We start from the raw sequence: 23,874 nt of genomic DNA, 5'->3' as shown, positions 1-23,874 counted from the left end.
CTGGGATTACAGGCTTGAGCCACTGCGCTTGTCCATGGCATCATGATTTCTACTGTAGTACTTCAAAAAGGCTCAAGCCCACTTCAAATTTGGGATAATATTGTACCAATATTCTGCACTAAATTTTAAACTTTACTCTTCCATAAATGTGTAAGGAACTTATCCCAATACTCAAATAACTAATTGCAGGGGAGTTGGATTATAAATTTATTGTATTGTAATCAACCTAAATCCTCATCAATGGTAGAATGGATAAAGAAAATGTGGTACATATACACAATGGAATACTATGCAGCCATAAAAAAGATTGAGATCATGTCTTTTCCAGGGACATGGATGGAGTTGGAGGCCATTATCCTTAGCAAACTAATGCAGGAACAGAACACCAAATAGCACATGTTCTCACCTATAAGTGGGAGCTAAATGATGAGAACACATGGACACATAGAGAGGAACAACACACACTGGGGCCTATTGGAGGGTAGAGGGTGGGAGGAAGGAAAGGATCAGAAAAAATAATTACTGGGTACTAGGCTTAATACCTGGGTGGTGAAATAATCTGTACAACAAATTCCCATGACACAAGTTTATTTATATAACAAACCTGCATATGTATTGCTGAACTTAAAAATTAAACTTTAAAAAATAATAAATGCATTTTATGTATTATCACAAGTGTGGTAAGATGGCCCATGTCTACCATTGTGCCAAACCATACATTCTCTTGTTGCCTCATTATTTACAGTGTGTTGATCACTATGCATTTGCAAAGCCAACACTAACTACTGTAAAGACATAGACCCTAATACTGCAATGACTTAATGAAATAAAAGTTTGCTTTCTCTCACACAGTTCAATGTGGTTGTTCCTGGTCAAGTGTTTCTACCCCAAGTAGTGATTCAGGGACCCAGGCTTCTTCAGTCCTGCAGTTCCACTATCCTCAATATGTGGCTCCCAAAGTAGCCCAGCAGATGAAATACACTAAGGAAAGTAGAGAAGGGAGGTGTTTGGGACACACATCCCATTTGCCCACATGCCATTGGTCAGAACTCAATCACAAAGTCTGACCTATATGCAAAATATGCTGAAAAATGTAGTGCCTGATTGGATACCCGCTTGTCAGCAGCTCCATACTATGAAAGGAAACAGGAAATTTCAGTGGCCTACTAGCCATCTCTGCCAGAGCAGAAAGATTTTGGGTTCTCACCCTCTCTCTCTTTCAACACCCAACACTTGTTTACTTGTTATAGGGATCAGAAAATGAGGCAAGACTTTTGATAAAAATAAATGAAAAGAGCAAATAAGAAAACTTTTATTTTGTGGAACTTGCTTGACATTTTGAATTAGGTAGAGTTCTTTGACTGGTTTAGCTTTTAAGATAGTCAGCTTGTTAATGATTAAGAATTTAAGGATTGAAAATGAATGTAAGAAAATATTTATGCCTATATCCATTTTCCCTCCACCCTCCCCAGTCACCAACCAGGCTGCAAGCTCATAGATTGAGGCACATTATTCTTCTCAGGGTTCAAAATGTCTAGCACATGGTATTTGCCAAATAATTTTTGAATGTCTGCCTAAGTGCACGTATGGAAGAAGGAGGAATTGTGGGACTGAGTACACAAAAAAACTTAGCCTTGTTTCCTGATGGAGACTTTTTCCAATAATTGATCAATAATTGATCACAAATGAATTAGTTAAAATATTTCTTAATTCGATTTTGTAAAAAAAAAAAAAAAAAAAAAAAAAAAAAAAAGTAGGCTACGGGTACAAATTTAAATTTAAAAATAAACTTTTGACCACACCCTGGCTCATGCCCGTAATTCCAGCATTTTGGGAGGTTGAAACTGGAAGATCACTTGGGGTCAAGAGTTTGAGATTAGCCTGGCCAACATAGCAAAACCCCATCTCTACTAAAAGTACAAAAAAGTAGTGGGGCATAGTGGCATGTGCCTATAGTCCCAGCTACTCGGGGGGCTGAGGCATGAGAATCGCTTGAACCTGGGAGGCAGATTGCAGTGAGCTGAGGCTGCACCAGTGCACTCAAGCCTGGGCAACAGAGTGAGACTCTGTCTTGAAAAATAAATAAACCTTTAAAAGATATGTAGGTGCTAGCATTGAAGTTTCCAGGAATAGGAAGCAATGAAAGCAAAAAATTTCATTTTCATCATGCAGATTACTAACGCTTATCAAGTTAAAAAATAAGGTATGGCAAAGATTTTGCAAAGGCATTTTTAAGTGGTGAACATGAAAAGAGCAATAACTGCAACACTTAGGACATATGAAAAAATATTTTTTAAAAAAACAAACATTTCTACAGCAACAACACAGACAATCCAAGAAACTGAAATGCAAATATGTATGCCAAGATGGGAGAAAGTTGTCATTGATTCCTCAAGGATGAGTCTAAAGATCTAGCTAAGACATGCAAGAGTAAATCTACAGAAAATGGAAAGCCACACTGTGTAGAGGAGAAAAAAGGACAAATAATAGTGTTTTTATGTATTTACATAGAAAAAGGAATAAATATCTTTTAAATAAAAAATTTACCTTAAAAATACAAATTAAAGACAATGCTTTTTAAATAAGAAGGAAAATACTTTGTGTAGGACATCACTCCATACAATCTAGGTTAAAAATAATTGGCCAATGTCTTTGAAAAGGCAATGGCTAGAGACAGGAAAGAACCAGCACTGTGCATAGTTTAGAAAAAAAGTGAAAAATCTTACCTTTTATTACTAGGTAAATAGGGAAAAGAATCAAAACAAAATCCATTTGCACTCACAGACATTAAGGGTCTACAATAACCAAGAACAAATTCTGTCAGGCTGTGCAAATATCTGCCTAAGAAAAAAAGCCAGTGCATGACTAAGAGAAGGATTTCGCAGCTGCTTTACTCAGCATGTCATTAGCAAACTCAGAAGAGTACCTGAGACCACTTACCTTAAGTATTTTCACACCTATAGCTTTGCTTTTTGAGAAAATGAGTGGCAGCAAATCAGTATCAATCTTAGAAACATCACAGTTGATGTTTTGCAGGTTGGTCCTGCAAAACTCATACTATTTTCAAATGATCTTCCATGCTACTTTTATAGAGAAACCACAGACAAGTCTCACTTGATTTCACAGCTACCCTGCCATCATTCTTTCATAGCACTTATCTTGATTGTAATTTAAATCACTGTTGGATGTGTTGATGTGTTTAATATCTATCTGTCCCACTAGACTCCTGTCTCATTTATTGCTATATTTCAAGTACGAAACATGGTCTCTGGCATTTAATAGACTCCCAGTAAGAGTTTAAGTGGAGGAATGATCTGAGGGCTGGAAGAATGTTCTACCCTTCACTTTGTTAATCCCTTCTCATCTCTCAGATGTTGACTTAAGGGTGGATTTCTCAGGGAAGCTTTCCTTGCTCCTCTCAACTAGGCCAAATCTACTTGTAACATGGTCTCTTAGCCCTGTATTCTTTCACTGCTCTTGTCAAAGTTGCAATTTTACATTTATTTATGTAATTATTTGATTATCTCTTTCCTCAATAATCTATAAGCTTTATGAGGGTAATTTATTTTATTCATAGAACCTAGCATAGTAATCAGCCTATAGTTGGCTTTTAATTTATGTAATTCTTCAGCATATAATTGGTTCAAATAAAAGAATAAAGGAACAAAAAAATACGTAAGAATGAATAAAGAGACGAGATATATGTATGAAGTTTGCTGCTGAACATACCCTGACTTGGGATAGTTTATTTATATATGCTTAAAGATAATACAAATTGAAAGTAACCTTTTAAAATTGACATGGTAATGGCAACAAATTATAATAACATAATAAAGGTAAAATATAAGATACACAATACATTGATGAGAAAAATATGCATTTGATACATATTTTCTAGATATAAGTGAAGTGAGTTTGCCAAACAGATTAAAAACAGTTAAAGCCCAATACTGAGATCCAAATATTATGTTAGAAGAGTAAGTTGAGCACTGTGCTGAATGCCCACTCAAAGAGAAAGATGTCCATAACTGGCTAAACAACTGCAAATAGCTAAAGAAAACTTGAAGCCAATTTTAGGGAGTATCAATCAGTAGAATGAATGAAGGCTTGAAAATTAAGCCTTAAGAAAGATGTTAAATTGACTAGCATAATTGAACTTCAAGAGCAGGTGAAAGGAGCAGCACCCTCACGTAAAATTTTTTACAGTGAGACTTTAGAGCTATTTTCCAACTCCCCTATTGCCAGAGCAATAAAAATGAACAAAATACTGCAGGTAGGACTTCTGTTAGAAGTATGGATAAGTGTTTGAGGTTGAGCTATTCAGACCTTGAACTAACTTATTAAGGACACTGTGTCTCTCTGAAAAATTCCTAGGGACAGGTCTACCCTTACTGGGATAAAATGATTTAGAAGTCGTGAGAGCAGGTCCAGGACAAAGGCTTTGTGATCTCTCCAGTGCCCTCAACCTCTGCACTGAATAATAATGGGGTTTGGATAATAAAAGAGGGTTTTTTCAGTGGAAATCTCATATTCCTTCATTATAAGTCTGCTCTGCATTCACCCACATGATCTGCCTACTTCGTTTGTGAAGCACCTTCTGGAGTTTATAACTAAATGAGAAATCACAGCATATTTATCCAGAATATGAGTGATAATGAAGAATTATCAGTTTATACAGCATCCAATGGGGATCGTTTTAGATTTGGGGTGGGGAATTATAAACTGAGAATTGAAGGAAAAATCAGAAATGGAATAAAATTGGTACCAAGGTCATGAAAAGGAATGTTTTCAAATGTTGAATATCTGTTGATTTAATCTACTGAGCACCAAGTGTCCGAGTATTGAGAAAGCAAGAGCTTCTTTGTCCTGAAATTTTCAGATATCATGAGTGGCCTTTATCATGATGAAACATAGAATTTCTACATGATAAGCTAGTTCACTTTATTTATTCTTTCAGCATTAATTGAATATTAACTGAGCCCTTATGTGCAAAGTGGTAGCGGTACACTCTGTGAAACAAGAAGTTTCAAACAAGAAATCTTCCCTAGTGAGGTTTGTAAACTAACCTTTCTTTGATCCAATGTATCAGAGACTAGTTTAGCAAACTAGAAGCTATCTATGTTTATTCTATCCTAATGTAACTAAACTCATTTATTTATAGGTTCATTCAATCAACACATATTTATATCTCCTATAATAAATATTTGTTAGTTGAATGAACCTACAAATAAATAAGTTTATTCACATCTATATTTACATCTATTTACATCTATAAACAAATGAGTTTATTTACATCTCTTATCTCAAAGAGCTTTTGGTTTAGTAGGAAAGAAAATCAGTACACACCAATATCTAAACCGATGTCTGAAATATCGGGTAACTTAATTTCAGTGCCTGAGGCCAATATTTACCTTAGGTTGGCTCTGAACACTCATTCCCGACCCATTTCTCCTTTGTTTTTCTAATCTATCTTAGAAAGTAGAAAACCAAATAATTGATTTTGCAGCCACCATTGCAGTTAGGGGTGGCAATAAGACTTTTCCAATGAGGCAGTCTTCTGAGAGAGATTCCGTAAAAGATTTTGCTTTCCAGAGTAGAGCAGGAGTAAGGTGCAGCCTTTTGTTGTCCTTCCTTTACCTTCCTTGTCTGAGATGTAACATGATACCTAGAAATGCAGCAGGCATGTTGTGTTGGCATCATTATTTTCAGCCAAATGCACTGCTAACTGGCACAGTGTTAAATCACTCCGGTACACATTAAGCTACTATAGTGGTTCAAGGAGAAAAAGGAGTAACCAGCAAAGCCTTCCTGGGGTGTTTTAGTCTGTTTGTGCTGCTATAACAGAATAACTGAGACTGAGTAATTTGTAAGTGATAGAAATATATTTTCTCATAGTTGTGCAGGCTGGGAAGTCCAAGATCAAAGCACTGGCAGGTTCAGTGCCTGGTAAAGAGCCGTTTCTTATTGATAGTACCTTGTTATTGCATCTTCACATGCGGGAAGGTAACAGAGAAAGAGTGAAGCAACTCTCTGAAGCTTTGAATTCATTCATAAGGGCATAGGCCTCATGGCTTAATCACTTCCCAAAAGGTTTTACCTCTTAATACTGTAATATTAGGAATTATATTTCAACATGTGAATTTTGGGTGTTACACAACATTCAAACAATAGCATGCGGGAAGTGGCTATTTATAGGGAAGTCTTTGTTTATAGAACTTGAAGACTCATTTCTTCTATTAGGCTGTAAGCTCTTTGAGAGAAGCAAATAAATCTTTATCTTTGTATGCTTGTGCCAAAAAGTTGCAAAAGAGTTTAGTACATAGGAGGTTCTTATAAATGTTTGTTAGATAAATATAATAGACATCATAATACTCCTCCATGCACACCTTAATGGATCAAGGTTAGATTACCATCTGGGGACATGCCTTTTGCACAGTCCAATTGGGTCAGACTTCTCCAAATTAGAGTAACATAGAACTATTTTAAGGCCACGAAGCAATTGATGAACCACATAAAATATATCAATATCTCAAATCAATATAAATTATATATCATTTTCTTCTAAGTTTTTCCAGTTTTACAGTTGTAGGAATTGGTACACAGTGGCTCAAAATAAACAAATTGATAGGTTACTAGGAATTCAGTCAACTAATTTTGCCTTGATTTGCTCTGATATAACATGAAATATACCTGAGCATTTATTGAGTCTCTATTGTGTTTTAGACACTGTGCTTGGTGCTGGGGATTTAAAGATTAATTGTCCCAACTCTTCAGGAACTCACTGTTCATTGTCAAAAGAAGCAAGTGAATAGACAAGATATCATAGTTTCTATGATATGAGCTTGTTCTGATATAACAAAGTCATGGAGGAGGAATTCCAACAAAAGCTTTATAAAACTTTGTGCCTGACTGTGAGGTCATTAAATGAACTGACAGTGAGGTCATTAAAATGGGGTTTGCAATTTTACTCACTAGTTTTTGGAAAATAAAATATCCTTCATACTTTATTAACTAATAATATCATCCCAAATTGCCTTTTATTATGAATAATAACTTTGAATTGTTTTCTATTAACAGGACATCTGTGCCCTAAGTGGAATGGTAGAGACCATTAAAAAATTGTCTTGAAAACATACAGCTGATATTTTAACGCCATGCATTGTAAGTACAGGTCAATCTTGGCGTCAATAGGAGTTTATTTTTAGAATGTAAAAATCACACTTATTACAAGGGAGTCTTAGAAAACATCCAGCCCTGGGGCCTATGGCAATGCTCCCACGGATACTGTTGAAATAAGATTCTAGTTTAGTCATTTTAAGAAACAATATTTTATTCAGGTGATCTGTAAATAAAAAGTATATTTGCATATTTTTCTTCCTAAGAAAAAGTAACATGTAAATGTATTAAAATAATAAAATTGTTTATTTTATACTCTACTAAAGGAAAAAGATGATGAGAAGAACTTAGAAGTAAATGAATTCTTCATTTGATTTTAGCTGTTGAGTCACCCCCTAATTATTCCTAAAGTGGTTGCTACAAATAGCACAGCTCTGTTTTGAGATCCTGGGAAGCACAGGGCTCTTTGCTTCAAGTCCTTTGACATCCGTCCCCACCTCCCACCCCTCGACCAACCCCAAGTATCTTTTCATTCAACACCCCGAATAGCAAATGAGTTTCTTTTGTCTAACATCGTCTAGACAAATACTGGGGGCAGGGAGAATCTGGAGATTGCTATTTTGAGTGTGATAATTGAGGCTGTATTAACTTACTACATACCAGTTCTTACTAAAGAGTTTAAAATTGCTAATGTAAATCCACTTATTTCAATGAAATTTTAGTGCTTTGTTGTCCATTATCTAATGGTGCCTGAACATTATGAATTTTTTTAACAGAAATAATCTCCTGTGTGGCTTGTGATGAATATCTTGCTCTTTAAGTCTGTTCTTTCACAAAGCCCTAAAAATACGTGGCACACTTCTGCTATTGGGGCTGACTTGAAAGCAGAAAGCCTCATTATATTCCTGAATTTTAACTAAAATGCGGGCTTTGTTTTCACACTTCTGGCAGAGTTTTTCAGCTTCAACAAGCATTTAATAGTGTGTGTATTCGCAGGGAGTACTAAGGATTCCTTGAGGCTCAATTACGGGTGGACATAATAGATGACCTCGTAAACTTGCTGGCATTCTGAATCTACTCCTGGGAACTGTCAACTGGATAATGAAAAAATATGTTTGGGGGTTCAGCTGTGATTGTTTTCTGTGCACACACACATGTGTATGTTGCTATTTGTGTGTGTTGGGATGCATGTGTAGGTGTTACTGTATGTGGGTGTATGTATTAATGTATATTGGGGTGTGTATGTGTTAGTGTATGTCAGTGTGTTGGCACATGTGTTACTGTATGTGTATTAGTGTGGGTGTTAGTGTGTGTGTTAGTATATGTGTGTTGATGTGGATGTAAGGGTATGTGTTGGTGCATGTATGTTAGTATATGTATGTATATTAGTGTGTGTTGGTGTGTTAGTGTATGTGTTAGTATGCATGTATGTTAGGGTATATGTTGGTGCATGTTAGTATGTGTTGGCATATGTGTATATATTAATGTGTGTTAGTATATGTGTGTGTGCTGGTGTGTCTGTGTGCTAGTGTATGTGTTGGTGTGTGTGTGTTAGTGTATATGTTGGTGTGTGTCGGTGTGTGTTTGGTATATGTATGTATATTTGTGTGTTGATTTATGTGTGTTGGTGTCTCCCTGTGTTAGTGTATGTGTTGGTGCATGTGTGTTGGTATATATATGTATATTAGTGTGTGTGTTGGGTGTGTGTGTGTATTGCAAAAACGGGGGTCAGGATAAACTGTGATACTTGATGGATATATTCTTTATTTTTATTTTTTTCATAAAAATGCCAGTTGGACATGTTCACTAAAGCTCTGGGTAAAGAAGTTGGAAGGAAAGCCATGAATCGAGAGAAAGTGAGAGCTACAGTGAGGAGAGCGAGCATGACCTAAGTAGGAAGGGAAAGGAGAGAGGAAAAAGAAAGAAACCAGGGGAGGATGGAAAGGGAGAAACCTCACCCGGGCCCATGGGAGTCTGGCTTCTTCACTTACCATACAGCATGTGACAAAAAATGATTGAAAGATGAGGTTCAATCACATGGGCTGAAGTCCATCTCACCTCCAGTTCTGTCTTGCTCCACTTTTGAGGACTGTTAATGGTCAGCCTGATGAAGGGCAGTGGGTAGAACCAGAGCGCTGAATGCCTCTGAGCTGCGTGCTGGCTCCTGGGAGTTGACAACATTCTCCTGCCCATGAAGCATCAGCCCCAGAAAGAGCCGGGAGAGCTGCCCTGGGGATTCATTCTGTGTGTGTTAAGAGGAGTCGGGGTGGGGGTGGAGGTGATTACAGGGAACAACAGAGAAAAAGAAAAGTATAATTTATAATTTCCCCTTACACTGAATAGCTTTGTAGCTGCTGAATACTGCTACCTGTTTTCATACTGAGATTTACCTAAAGATATTTTAATGGCATATGTACTAGTAAAAAATTTTAGTCAAATAATTTGTCTACATAAAAAGTCTGTAAAAAGCCTTGCCTTGCAAAATAAAATAAACTGTTAATTGAATTTAAAGATAGTAAGGGTTAGAAAAATAAGGAGCATGTTTACAGGGATAAATGTTCATCGCAAACAGGAAAATGTGGTTTCAACTAAACTAAGGTAATTAACAACAACACAAAAATGCCAAAGGATTTGGAGAACCGAAACAAAAACAAAACGCCTCAGAAGGGTGATGCACCTTCCGACTCTCCCTTCCTCGTGCTCAGCCCCCACGTCAATCACCTCCTCTCAGCGGTCACTAACCTGGCTATTTGTCTGTTTCCACACTGCTGCATCACAAAACATCATGCCCACTTGCCTGGAAAAGATAATATCTCACACATATGGGTCCTGCCTTTGATCTCTGTGGTCGAGCTGGAGGTCAGAGGCCTGCCTTCTTCAAGCCCTTACTTCAAATGATTCCTTTCATTTACTGAGAAACCAAACGTTAGAAGGGCAAAGGCAGAAAAAATAAAGCCATGATTTAATAGCGATTTATGTGTTTGGCCTATTTCGGGTTGTGTTTTATTCTCTTTGGGTCACATCTAATCCTCATTCCTCACTGTTCCTCTGTCCTCCTCCCCCATCATTTGTTTGTTCTGTGGTCTGCAGACAAATTGGCACTCCAAGGATGCTCTCCCCTAGAACCAATCTCGTGCCATTTTGTCTTTCCTAAAGATAGCATTCGGAAACTGAATTCCTTGTCTCTCATTGACAACATATCTAAGTCAAAAGGGACAATTATAGAAGGGAATCTTGTACATTTAATGCTTTAAACTGTGCATATAAGTGGCTTTCTTAAATTCACCTGACTCCTTGAGGGAATGTTCTATTTGAACACAAATGGGGAAAGAAAGTAAATGATGGAGCAAGTTCGACGCAAAATTGAAGTCGAACTTAGACGTGGAAAACATTTGATAATATCTTCTCTTTTGTGAATCTTTAAAATAAAAATGATAATATCTAAAGGTGCTTCAGATTTTAAAATTTTGAATTTCAATGTAAGATAAAACAAATTATTTTACAGCTATTTTGCAGGGTTATTAATAACCACCATAACATTGTCCTTCACTTGTATAATAACATGGAACGTTCATATGTGTTGAGGGCATCCCATGCACCCAGCACTGTAGAGGGTGCTTAGTCTGTGTCATTTCAATTTATCCTCCAATAAGCCTCTTAGCTCAATATTATTCCTCTTCTAGAAATGACAAACAGTGACTTAGAGTTAAACACAAAAAAATGTAAACCTGGTTTGATTCCCATGGAATTGACAGTTCCCTTAGGGAAATGGACTAGAATGGATGAGTTTTACTAAAATAATTCAAAAATACTATACTAGGCTTTCACAATGGAAAGACTGGAAATCTCAGTTCAGTGCTGCAATGCTTGTATCATGGTAACTCTCTGCTTTCAGTGCTAATAATGGAGGCAGCCTTGATGAGAATGCCGGAGTGAAAGAGAAGTGGAATCCCAGTGTTGATCTGAGCCATATGCCATGGGCGAGATACTGAACTCTGGGCCCCAGCTTCTCTACAATGTGGATATAAAGAGAGTACTTACCTCACAGGGCTGTTTTGAAGATTAAATGACACATGTGATACTCTTAGTCTAGTGCTTTCCATATGCCAATATGTGTGTGTGTTCTGTATAACCATATATATTCTTTATACCTATAGCCCAACATTTATTTTATATTTCCTCTCTCCCTCTCTCTTTCTCTCTCTCTGTGTGTGTGTGTGTGTGTGTGTGTGTATATATATATGTAGATCTCTCTATATAGAGAGATCTCTCTCTTTCTATATACACACATCTACATATCTCTCTATATCTGTATCTCTGTATATCTCAATATCTATATTTCTCTATATATCTATACGGGATAGATATAGGCATATAAATATAGATGCATATATGTAATAAGATAAACTTGGAGACTGACTCTTTTGCCTCTCTAGTAGATAGCACTGTTGGGTATAGGCTGGGACTCACAGAGATACAGCAGTCATGCAATATAATAATCAAGATTTTTGCACCTCGACAAGATAAAGGGGAAAAATTAGATTATTGACCATTATGAGTGGTTAGCTTATGGAGACTTAGAAAAGAAGCATATAGGAGCAAAGTTTCTGACATTGCATTGCCTAACTATAAAAATCAAAAACAGAGAAGTCAGTTAATCCAGTCTGAGAAGGTTTATATATACAGCAGGAGGGCAAAGGCACTGTCCTAGAGATGCTGACTGGGACACAAGAAATCCATTGAGGACAAAGCCATATTCAACTTTCTGTCAATAAAACAGGCAGGGGTATGGCAGTTAAGAGCTTGGACTTTGGAGCCAGGCAAGCTTGGTGTAAATATAGTAGTTTCCCCTTATCTGAAGTCCAAAATGGGGGCGTAGAGTACAATAAAATATTTAGAGAGAGAGGGAGCTCACACTCACATAACTTTTTTCACAGTATATTGTTAAATTTGTTCTGTTTCATTATTAATGTTGCTAATCTCTTACAATGACTAATTTATAAATTAAACCTTACTATAGGTACACATATGTATTAGTCTGTTCTCACACTGATAATAAAGACATACTCGAGACTGGGTAATTTATAAAGTAAAGAAGTTTCATGGACTCACAGTTCCACCTGACTGGGGAGGCCTCACAATCATAGCGGAAGACAAGGGAGAGGCAAATGCGTGTCTTACATGGCAGCAGGCAAGAGAGAGCATCTGCAGGGGAACTCCCATTTATAAAACCATCAGATCTCCTGAGACTTATTCACTACCACAAGAACAGTATGGGAAAGACCTGCCCTCATGATTCAATTGTCTTCCACCAGGACCCTTCCACAACACATAGGAATTATGGGAGCTACAATTCAAGATGAGATTTGGGTGGAGACACAGCCAAACTGTATCAGTATGTATAAGAAAAAACACAGCGTATATAGGGTTCAATACTATCCATGGTTTTAGGCCTCTGCCGGGGGTCCTGGAACATACCTTCCATGGATAAGGGTGAACTACTGTACTAGCTCTGTCACTTACTAGATGTGGAACTATAAGCAATTTCATCAATCTCTCAGTACCTCCATTTCCCCAACAGATTCCTCAATACATCTTGAAGTGAGGATAAAATGAGTTAATGTAAATGAAGCACCTTCAGCACTGCCTGGCACAAGGCCAGTGCTCAATGGCCATTCACCGTATAGAAGTCAGACACTAGACAGGGTCCTCCGAGTGGATTCATCTCAGTGTCTAGAGAAGAGGATGTTTTTCAAAGCTTTCTCTCCAGGCTGTCAGAATCTACTGTACACTATATTAGCAAGAAAAGCCACAGAATTGGGAGGGGGCTACATGAGCTTTTCAGAGTTTTCTAGAGTCTGACTTACTCGTTGCTGAGTTCTGAGAGGGGTAATCACTCCCTGTGCCAGCCAGGGTCCCATTTGCTGCTTCTGCTCAGACCAGAGTCTCCTGAGTAAAAACCTAGGAATGAATGATCTAGGAATGGCCTAAAGCTGAGGATGAAAGAGTCAGGGAATTGTCCGACTAAGGGTGTGACAGGATTATAGATGTTCAGGAAACAGAGTTGATTGGGAGTCAATGTCTGTTTTATTGGACTATTCCATGAAGGTATAAGATTTAGAAGAATTTTGAAGGGTCAAATGGTTCTCACTCATAGGTGGAAATTGAACAATGAGAACACTTGGACACAGGGTAGGGAACATTACACACCGGGGCCTGTTGTGGGGTGGGGGGAGGGGGGAGGGATAGCATTAGGAGATATACCTAATGTAAGTGATGAGTTAATGGGTGCAGCACACCAACATGGCACATGTATACATATGTAACAAACCTGCACGTTGTGGACATGTACCCTAGAATTTAAAGTATATATAAAAAAATAAAGACTCAGTGCAACAAAAACATTGAAAATGTCTCATTAATTTTTTATATTGATTACATGTTGCCATTACAATATTTTGAATATGTTAGGTTAAATAAAAATACATTCGTAAAATAAAATAAAAAAAGAATTTTGAAGTATGAATGGCAACCTAAGGCTAATATAAACATAGAAAATGAGTTTCAGTCGCAAGATGACCACTGAGCAAGGAAAACAAAGAATACCGTTTGTTGGCACTGTACAAGGTTTATGGGTTCATGCCACAGTAGCTATACTCAACTGGCAGATTTGTAATTGAAAAGCCTTTATGAGTATAGAGTTTATGGGTTAACTTCTCCCTTCGTCTTGAAAGGAGTGACTCCCATGTGTTAACACCTTGGAGGAGTGAGTAATTACAAGATTAACCTTAGGTTCTCCTAGAATTAGAGGGAAGAAGTAACTGCAAAGAAGATGTAGACAGAAGCTCCTTGACTTATGAAGGAGTGGCATCCCAAGAAACTCATTTGAAAATATGATAAATCAAAAATGCATTTAATGCTGGCAACAAGTGACTGTTATTGATGTACAATGGTTGACCTTTGATTTTTCAACTTTATGATGGTGTAGAAAGCAATATATATTCAGCAGAGAATGTAACCCCATCATGTGTTGGAAGAAACTCCTTGAATTAAGATGGGGTTAAGTTCTGATAAGCTCATCAGAAAGTGGAAAAATAAGTCAAACCATCCTAAGTCAGGAAATGGGTGTATATTAGGAAAACACGTTACAAATCAGAGGCACAGTGTTGAGGCCACAGACAGGGAAAACCAGTTCCTTTCCAGATCTTGGTTGTACCGGCTGAACTCTGTTTCTCAGGTGTGCATTCCAAAGTTGGAAACGCTGCACCAAGGGATTAGGTTCTCAGCACCTGTGATAGCCTAAGCTCTCGCTGACCTTGGAACACAAGAAGATAAGCTTCCCAGTAAGGAATTCTTACTTATGACTTGCTTGAATTGAGCCCAGTGCTGCTTTCTCTCACTTTTCAATTACCAGTGAGCCATCTTTCTCACTTGTTTTTAAAGTAACTTTTCTGTGGCCTTACCCAGAACCCTGTGCGATTCATTCAGGCTCACTAATCTCCCCACATACGAGTTTGAGGTCCTCTTTCCCACCTGCTAGTCGTTAAAACAATTACATGGTTAGGAGCTCACAAACAAAGCAATTAATAATGTACCTGGGTCATATTACCTCCCAGTCCCGTATGCAGGGGGATGAATTATGTCCTTGTCTCATTTAGGAGCTGTGTCTCTGGAATAATGGCGCACACACACACACACACACACACACACACACACACACAGTGGAAAAGGGGGTGGGGGATTTTTTTGACTTCTCTTGTCTAGACACCTAAGTCTCATAACCCCTCACCTGACAATATGCTCTTGGGCCAGTTTGTCTGACATTAACATTTACTTTTAAAATCCTGTGCTTGTTTCTTTTCTCTCCATTGTGTGTAAGTTCCTTTAGTTCATTAATTCATTATTTAGCACATACTTTCTGAGTAGCTACCATTCTTGGTGCTGGGGGTACAGCCATAAGTAGGCAAAGTTCTAGTCCTCCTGGAGCTAATGATCTCCTGGCTATGTGGTCTGGTTACATGAGTACTTTGCAAGTCAGAGGAAAAGTTTTTCAAGGGTGCATAGGATACTTTTTAGTCTTTTTGGTAATAGTATGAATTATGATACCAGTTATCCTTTGTGCCATGCTTCCTAAGTTGTAAAGCATTCTGGTCCTGTCATTTGATTTTGTTACTCCCTATAGGAGGCACTGTCTGCTAGGGCTGGGGTTTTGTGACAAAGCACATTGTATCTTCTATGCCTCAGAATCCTCAGACTGTTCTGTGGCACTACAGACAGTGTAACACTTTCAATTCACTCTTTGAAGACTTTAAAAAACATTGCTTATAATAAAAGAAATGCTGGGATAACACATTAAAATGTATACCGCAGAGGATAAACATCAATACAGAAAACATGTAACATTCGGGGCTGGGGGAGTGGAGATGGATGTTAAGCCCCTTTGCCCAAGAGGAATCATGGTATTCATGACTTCTGCATGGTGGGAGCTGCCTTTTCAGTACGATTTCAACTTGGAAGTTTATCTTATTGCTCCCTCTCCACACTGAGGCCAGCATGGTTTAGAACAGAGGTTTCTGGAAAGTAAAGGCATGGACTGCAGTAATTTCATGCTCAGGGTTGGGGTCCAGCCCCAGCTGAGGTCCAAGGGGAGTGGGTGGACGTGGGGCAGGACGCTGGAAGAACACTTGAGAGACAGCAGGTAAATGAGACATGGCTCTATTCAGCAGCTCCTTCACAGGGTCAGTGTTAGGTTTACACACTACACAAACAATAGTGGCTGAGAGCCAGGTGGTGAGATTCTCTATGTTATTTCTACATGGCTATGATTATAGAAGACATGGGACTGTGTGCTTGTGCCCCAATCCTGCTGAGTCATCTAGGTGTTTACCTCGGCCTGTGCCTGCTGCCCTATGTCTGCTTGGCTGCAGCAGGCACAGGCACCTGTGCACAACACACAGAGTATTTTGAGTACAGAGTATTTTGAGGAACAGCACAGAGTATTTTGAGGAACCTGGGCTATGGCAGCCCTTTTTAAATATAGCTAATGAATTCATTCCATTTAGCAAACATTCACCAGGCACCTTCCCTGTGAGGGGCTTTGTTCCGGGTGCTCTGTGAGGGATGGGTCAGGGTAGTATGTGTTGTAAGGAGGAGTATAAGTGTCTTTGAATTTAAAGAGTAAACTTGGGATATGTGTAGATACAAAATTGAGAATTATCATGCAATAGTTACATGGGCCCTAAAGAAGCAGTGACCTCAATGTGTCCTAAGTGACCAAGAACAGTTCATTCCTGTTCATTCAGTTAATAGATATGTTGAGTACTAAGAAAAATAGTTTCCATCCCCAGCCAACATTAGAATCACTTGGGCAGATTTTATACTCAACGTCACCATTCTAGATCAAGTAAATCAGAATCTTGGTGGTGGAGTACATGTACTGCTTTGCTTTAAAGGCCCCCAGGTGATTTTAATGTATAGTCAAGGCTTGAGTACCATGGGCCTAGCATATTGACTCTCAAACCTGGCTCTACATTAGAATCACCTGGAGAGCTTTAACAATGTACTAATCCTGGGTCCCAACACATGCCAATTAAATCTGACTCATGAAGAGAAGGACTTAAGTATCAGTACTTAAAAATGTCCCTAGGTGATTCTAATGTTCAGCCAATACTGTGAACCACTGGCCAGTGCTAGGCACTCCCATTAGATACTTGTAAATGGTAGTGAACAAATCTGACATAATCCCTGTCCTCACAAAGTTTAACATTTAATGAGACAGCCAAAGAACAGGCTACAAACAAATAAATTATGAGAAGCTGTGACAAGTGGGATGATGAAAACTAAAAGGTGGTGATAATTGAAGAATAATGATGGGGTATGAAGTGACGATGAACTTTAGAATGATCAGAGAGGTGACATTTAATCTAGGAATTGAAGGAAGACAAAGAGCTAGTCTTTGGAATAGGGGAAGAAAGGTGAGAAGGAGATGGAATGGGAATAAATATTTGTAAGTAATTTGAACAGTGCATGCAAAGTGGGGTGAGACAGAGCTAGATATATTTGAGGAAGTCTTCTGTCTGGCAAGGAATAAGTGATATGAGATGACCCGGAGAAATTAGGCAGGAACCCCATCATGTACAACCTTGCAGATCATGTGAAAGAACTTGCATTTCACTTTAAGCTTAATGAGAATCTATTAAAAGTTTTTAAGCAGGGATGTGAGATGCTTCTATTTAGATTTTTAAAAGATCAGGTAAGAGAGGAGAAGGCCTGAGAGGAGACTGATGCAGTGGAGATAGGAAGGATGCCTCCCATTGTATGTTAAATATATACAGAGGTCCCCTAAAATTGTTATTTAGAACAGGTATTTAATTTTCTTTTATATAATGAGCATTTCAGGGCTGAAATTCTGGCTTCTGCAGCTCCCACCTCTACCTTCCCTAAAGAGTGCCTACATCCTCAAAATAATATGATTGCAAAACAGCTTGTGCAGTCCTAGCTGGTGTGCTTTTGCTCTGAGTGGGAAGAGAGAAGTAGATCAAAGAGCCTCCCACAATCTAGCCACCTTTTGGAGATCTTTTTACTGGAGATCTTACTTACTTGCTGGAAGTAAGTAACTCAGTTCTTCTGCTTACTTTCTATTTCTAAGGAATCTTGCTACCTCAATCTGCAAAAGTGGCTGAAAAATGTGCCTTTTCATCTGAGTACATTGCTGCACCCAACCAAATCTAAATTTTGTTGTAAAGAGGATGGAAAAATGATATTGGGTAGGCGCTACTGGGTTTGAGATATAATAGGAAGTAAAATCTTCCTGAATTGGAATTATTGCTGAATTGAACCTTGCTAAATTGGAGTGGAGAATTGAAGAAAAGCAAGCAAACAAGATGGGAGCCACAGGGGATTGGAAAAGACCATGAAACATTAGGTTGAGAAATCAGAAGTCCACTGGGGTAATGTGGAGTTTAAAATATCCGTGAGGCTTTGTTAGCAAGCATAGGGGTAATAATAATTTTAAAAACCCACAACCACCCTGAATCCAGAGAAATGGTATGGGCTGAAGACACACATTTGGAATTGATCAGCAGTTCCTAGCAGATTGCTAGGTGCAATCTCATTCCACCTAGCACTTCAATTTGTGAAGTACTGGGCAAAAGGTATTTAGAAGTAACTGAAAGTGGTTGAAGACTGGTATCTGAAAACCACCAATAATTAAGGGTCGGGCAGATGAGATGGAGCCAGCATAGGAAACTGAAAAGAGGCAGTGATTTAGACAGAAAACCAAGAAGGTAAATTCCAGTAGTCTAGGGCAGAGAGTATTTCAAGAAGTTTCGAGGTCACCTTGTTTAAAGTTTTTGAGAGGTTGAGAAAGTTGAAGACAAAGATGTATCTATTGGATTTGGTAAATGGGGTCACTTGAGTTTACCAATGAGTTTACCAAATGGGGGTCACCTTGAGTTTCAGCCAACAGATAGGGTGGAAGTCAACTGTAGTGAGTGGAAGAGTTAATGGACGATGAGGCAGTGCACATAGCATGTGTAAGACTCCTCTTAAAAGATGCTTGATTTTGGATAGGAGCAGAGTGATAGAGCAACTGCTGGAAAAAGGACTGGGATTTAAAGGGATTATGTGTGTGGTTTTTCAGTTGAAAAGTACCAAAGCATCTTTGTATACTCAGAGAAATCATCCAAAAAAGAAGGAATGGTGATGAAGGAGGGATGAGGAAAATCAAAATGGCTGCATCTTCAAGAAGCCTAGAGGGGGTGGAAGCCAGGGCAGCCTGGATGGCTTGGCTTGCGATAGGAGCATCCTCATCCTTTGTCATGTAACCCACTGTAGGAATGGCATTCTGGAGCTTAGGTTTAGTCATTCTCCATGACTGATCTTCATGTTTTCCTTTCCACCTCATTATGAATTTCAGTCTGAGACAATGATTGCAGTTAATATCATGGTACCTGCTGTGGGCAGACCAGGCTAGCAACATTTCCTGTAAAAGATAAGGCTGTCCCACTCTGCAAGTATGCAAGGTATACATTTTATGTACAATTTTTAAAACTTTTGCAATAGTACACATTGAATACAATATTATTCCTCTCTTCTCTTCCTTCCTCTCTCCTTCCTCTCATCCCTTTAAGATTTTTGTTACAGAACATATGTACATGGGTGCTTAGCTTGGCTGGAAATGGGACATTGTGTTTAAATCTTCATTTACTTTTAAAATTGGCATATGGCATAGTCCATTTTGCATTACTATAAAGGAATACCTGAGGCTGTGTAATTTATAAATAAAAGGATAATTTGGCTCTATATACTTCTATAGGCTGTACAAGAAGCATGGGTACACCATCTGCTTCTGATGAGACCCTCAGGAAGCAAACAATCATGGTGGAAGGGGAAAGGGAGCTGGTGTGTCACATGGTGAGAGTGGGAGCAAGAGAGGGAGGAAGGTGCCAGACTCTTTTTAACATTGAGATCTTACAACAACTAATACAAAGTGAGAACTTACCATTACCATGAGGACTGTGCCAGGCCATTCATGAGGAATGGGGCCCCATGACCCAAATACCTCTTGCCAGGCCCCACCTCCAACATTGCAGATCAAGTTTCAACGTAAGATTTGGAGGTGACATACATTCAAACTATATTACCAACCATCCTGGTTTGCCCAGCACTGAAGGGTTTCCTGGGATGCAGAACTTTCGGTGCTAAACCGGGCAAGTCCTGAGTAAACCTGAAATGTTGGCCTCCCTAAGTATAGGTTGCAAGTATCATGGTAGTTTAAAGATCTTTGGAACTTAAGGTAAATCTATTGAAACAAATTATTATTTCTTCTCACTACTCAATCAGGCTTAAAATAAAAGAATACCCTGGTAAAGGTAAAACAAGTATAATCCAACTATACGAGTCTTTTGGAAATGGTTTAGCATTGCATAGAGCTCAAAAGCCCAGCTTTGGAGTCAGAAAAATCTGCTTTCAAATTCCTGGCACTGTTGCTGTATAAGCTTAGATACTCAATGAGTCTCTGAAAGCTTCAGTTTCCTCAGTTAATCTCAGTTCTGATAACTGTATCATGGTTGTGCAAGGTGTTAATCTTGTAACGTTTTTCTCAGTCTAAAATTATTTCAAAATAAAAGTTTTTAAAAATCTCTAATAGTAAACATAAAATCATAAAGTAACAACCAGTGTCATTTCGATCTCCTAAAATGTTAGAAGATTCTGGTGATATTTTATAATTACTGTATTTATGCTGAAGCTGTTAAAATGAGAGAGATGCAAGCATTGAAGCCTCAAAGTACAGGATAAAAATCAGCATCAGATGTGTGTGTATTTCTATTCAGTTCCACCTCAGAGTTGGGATTTATTAATTCTGTTGGGATTTATTAATTCTGTACCACTAAAATGTACAGGTATCTGAAAACAGATAGTGAAGAGTTGCTTTGTAATATTTATCTCTGTTGAAGTTGAGTTTTCACAATGTGGTTTAGTTTCAGAGCCTAATGAATAGAAACCATTTTCTTCTGTTCTTCCAAATACCTGAAAATACGGTGCACAAACCTCAGTAAACTTTGCCATTACATTATCTGGAAGTCACCCATACTCAAGAAAATTGTTTTCACCTATCAATTTATATGAAGATTGATAAAGCAATGGGAAACATTCAAGTGAGAGTTTGTAGGAAATGCCCAAACTGGCCAAATAAATTATTTCAGTACCTATGTACTTGTTACCTTTCTATCACTTTTATTAAATAGTTGTATTTAATTTTAAAATTTTATTAAAATATTGAAAATTACAGAGTTTAACCATTTGCTTAAAGTCTTATATTTTATAACATGAGTCAGCACAAATATACAAGTGTCAGAAATAAGTCTCACTGCCATAGTGATCTGCCTATTTTATATTTGGGAAGCAATATCGGCTGATAAATAAGAGTACAAAAAATAAGCAAAAAAAAAAAAAAAGTGACTGATGAATGTTTGCATTTTTTCTCTCCAAAGTAAATCTCTAGAACACAAATGATTATTTTCCATTAGTATAAATACAGTACCAAAATATTTTTAGAAACTGATAAAAGTAGAAGATTTTAACTCTTTAAATTTTCTTAAAATTCTGCAACCCTACAAATGGCATTTCCTTTTTTTTTTTTTTTTTTTTTTTTTGGACAAGCAAGTGCATCTATCTCATCAATAAAAGGACCTAGACCTTTCCTGGTAATATTTTTCCCATGCTAACTGGCACTGAAAAAGTAAAATTGCTTAAGGTTAATCAGCCTAATCCGAAAGGCAGGAAGTTTACTCCCCATTTCCCAACAGTTTCTCTTTAATTTGGAAGTAACACTGACAGGTGGCCTCAACACTCAGGGCATTACAGACCACCTTGAAAGTCTCAGCACTAGTAGCCTTTGAAGTCAGAATAATCAACAAGTCATTTGATATCCGATCACATGGAAGGGCCCCCAGAGAAGGCCATCTCTCAGGTAGACTGATTGTCTATCAAACAGGGCTAACTCGATACAGTTTGCTGAGCAAATTCATAGACTTTAATGGAACTATAAACTGGAGAGACATGTCCATTACAAACTGATTTTCAGTGCTCTATTAAAATGTTAATATGTTTTTTTTTAAGACTAGATAAGCATCTAGAAAAAAAGATTCATTAGTAGTAATGAAAGGAAGAAAGATTAGTTTGTATCTTATGGACAGATATCCCCCCCCCCGCCAACCATTTTTGGTGAATGGTAAATTGTTTTATCAAATATTTTGGGTAAAAGGATATCTCAAGTCACATATTCCAGAATGAATGAAGAAAATGGAGAAAAACATCTGCATTCTTGGGAGGGAATTGATGTTTTTCTATTAGTACAAAGTTAAATTTTCCGGGCATTAAATGTTCTGTACTCTCTGGAAATGGTTGTTAAGGCTTCCATTTACCAAACCTGATTCCAGTTGCATTTATTGAGTTCTTAGCTTGGTTCTGCACTCATAAGCAGGTAAACACATGTTTTAATTTATGCAACTAATCTGTTCTATTCAAATGAGGAGTGGTTTATTCAAATGAGGAGCTACCTTGTATGCTCAGGAAAGGATCTAAGACCATGTACATTTACATATGAGACATTTATATTGTCAACATTCATATCAATTCAACATAATACAACAATTTCTGAGTCTCTCCTATGTTTCCCACGTGGAACCAAGTGCTATGAAGGGAATTCCATGGAGCAACGGCTTCCTGAATAGTATTTATAAATATCATGGGCATGCCTCCCCAAAGTGAATGATATATTCAACATCTTTATATGGCCACAGGTTCCAGAAAATCACTGTTTCATGGTTTGCAGGAATGCCCTACCTTCCAGGATATGAAGATGTTCCCATAAGCAAGGACAGCTCCTGTGGTGCACTGGAAGAAAACACTGCTGCTCTTAACCTGTTCTTTATCCACCATAGTCTTCCATCTTCTTCAGAAGCTCAAGTGTAATGAAGAAAGAGAGGGAAAATGAAAGGCGTAGGAACAATAAATATTTCAATATAAACCAGTAGCAGTGGGAACTTTTCAGAAGAACCGAAGAATCACCTAGATTTGCAGACCATTTACCTTATCATGGGTGAATATGTGCCCCCTGATGGTTGCTGGGCAGCACTAAGGCAGAGTTAAACCTACTAGAGCAATTCGAATTGGAACTCGAATTCCAGTTCCAGATTTGGAACCCCAATTCCAGTTCCACTTCCAGAATTGGAACCCCAGTTCCAGGTCCAGTTCCAGAATTGGAACTCCAGTTCCAGGTCCAGTTCCAGAAATGGAACTCCAGTTCCAGGTCAAGTTCCAGAACTGGAACTCCAGGTCCAGGAGCATCTCCAGAACGGGAACTCCAGTTCCAGGTCCAGTTCAATAACAAGAAGCCCAGTTCTAGGTCCAGTTCCAGAACAGGAACTCCAGCTCCAGGTCCAGTTCCAGAACTGAAATTCAAGAGCGAGTACCAGTTCCAGAATGGGAACTCCAGTTCCAGTTCCAGGTCCAGAGCTGGAACTCCAGTTCCTGTTCCAGGTCCAGAATTGGAACTCCAGTTCCAGATCCAGTTCCAGAATTGGGACTCCAGTTCCAGGTACAGTTCAAGAATTGGAACTCCATTTCCTGTTCCAGTTCCAGAATTAGAGCTCCAGTTCCTGTTCCAGTTCCAGAATTGAAACTCCAGTTACTGCTCCAGTTCAAGGATTGGAACTCCAGTTCCTGTTCCAGGTCCAGCGTTGGAACCCCAGTTCCTGTTCCAAGTCCAGGGTTGGAAATCCAGTTCCTGTTCCAGTTTCAGAGTTGGAACTCTAGTCCCTGTTCCAGTTACAGAATTGGAACTCAAGTTCCTGTTCCAGTTCCAGAATTAGAACTCCACTTCCTGTTCCAGTTTCAGAATTGGAACTCCTGTTCCTGTTTCAGTTCCAGAATTGGAACTCCAGTTCCTTTTCCGTTTCCAGAATTGGAACTCCTGTTCCCATACCAGTTCCAGAATTGGAACTCCAGTCTGTTCCAGTTCCAGAATTGGAACTCCAGTCTGTTCCAGTTCCAGAATTGGAACCCTACTTCCTGTTTCAGTTCCAGAATTGGAATTCCAGTTCTTGTTTGAGTTCCAGAATTGGAACTCCACTTTCTGTTCTGATTCTAAAATTGAAACAGCAGTTCCTGTTCCAGTTCCAGAATGGGAACTCCAGTTCCTGTTCCAGTTCCAGAATGAAAACTCCAGTTCCAGTTCCAGACTTGGAACACCAG

The sequence above is a fragment of the Macaca nemestrina genome, chromosome 8, assembly GCF_043159975.1.
Source record: "Macaca nemestrina isolate mMacNem1 chromosome 8, mMacNem.hap1, whole genome shotgun sequence".
Taxonomy (NCBI): Eukaryota; Metazoa; Chordata; class Mammalia; order Primates; family Cercopithecidae; genus Macaca; species Macaca nemestrina.
Note: the sequence above shows the minus strand (reverse complement) of the source record.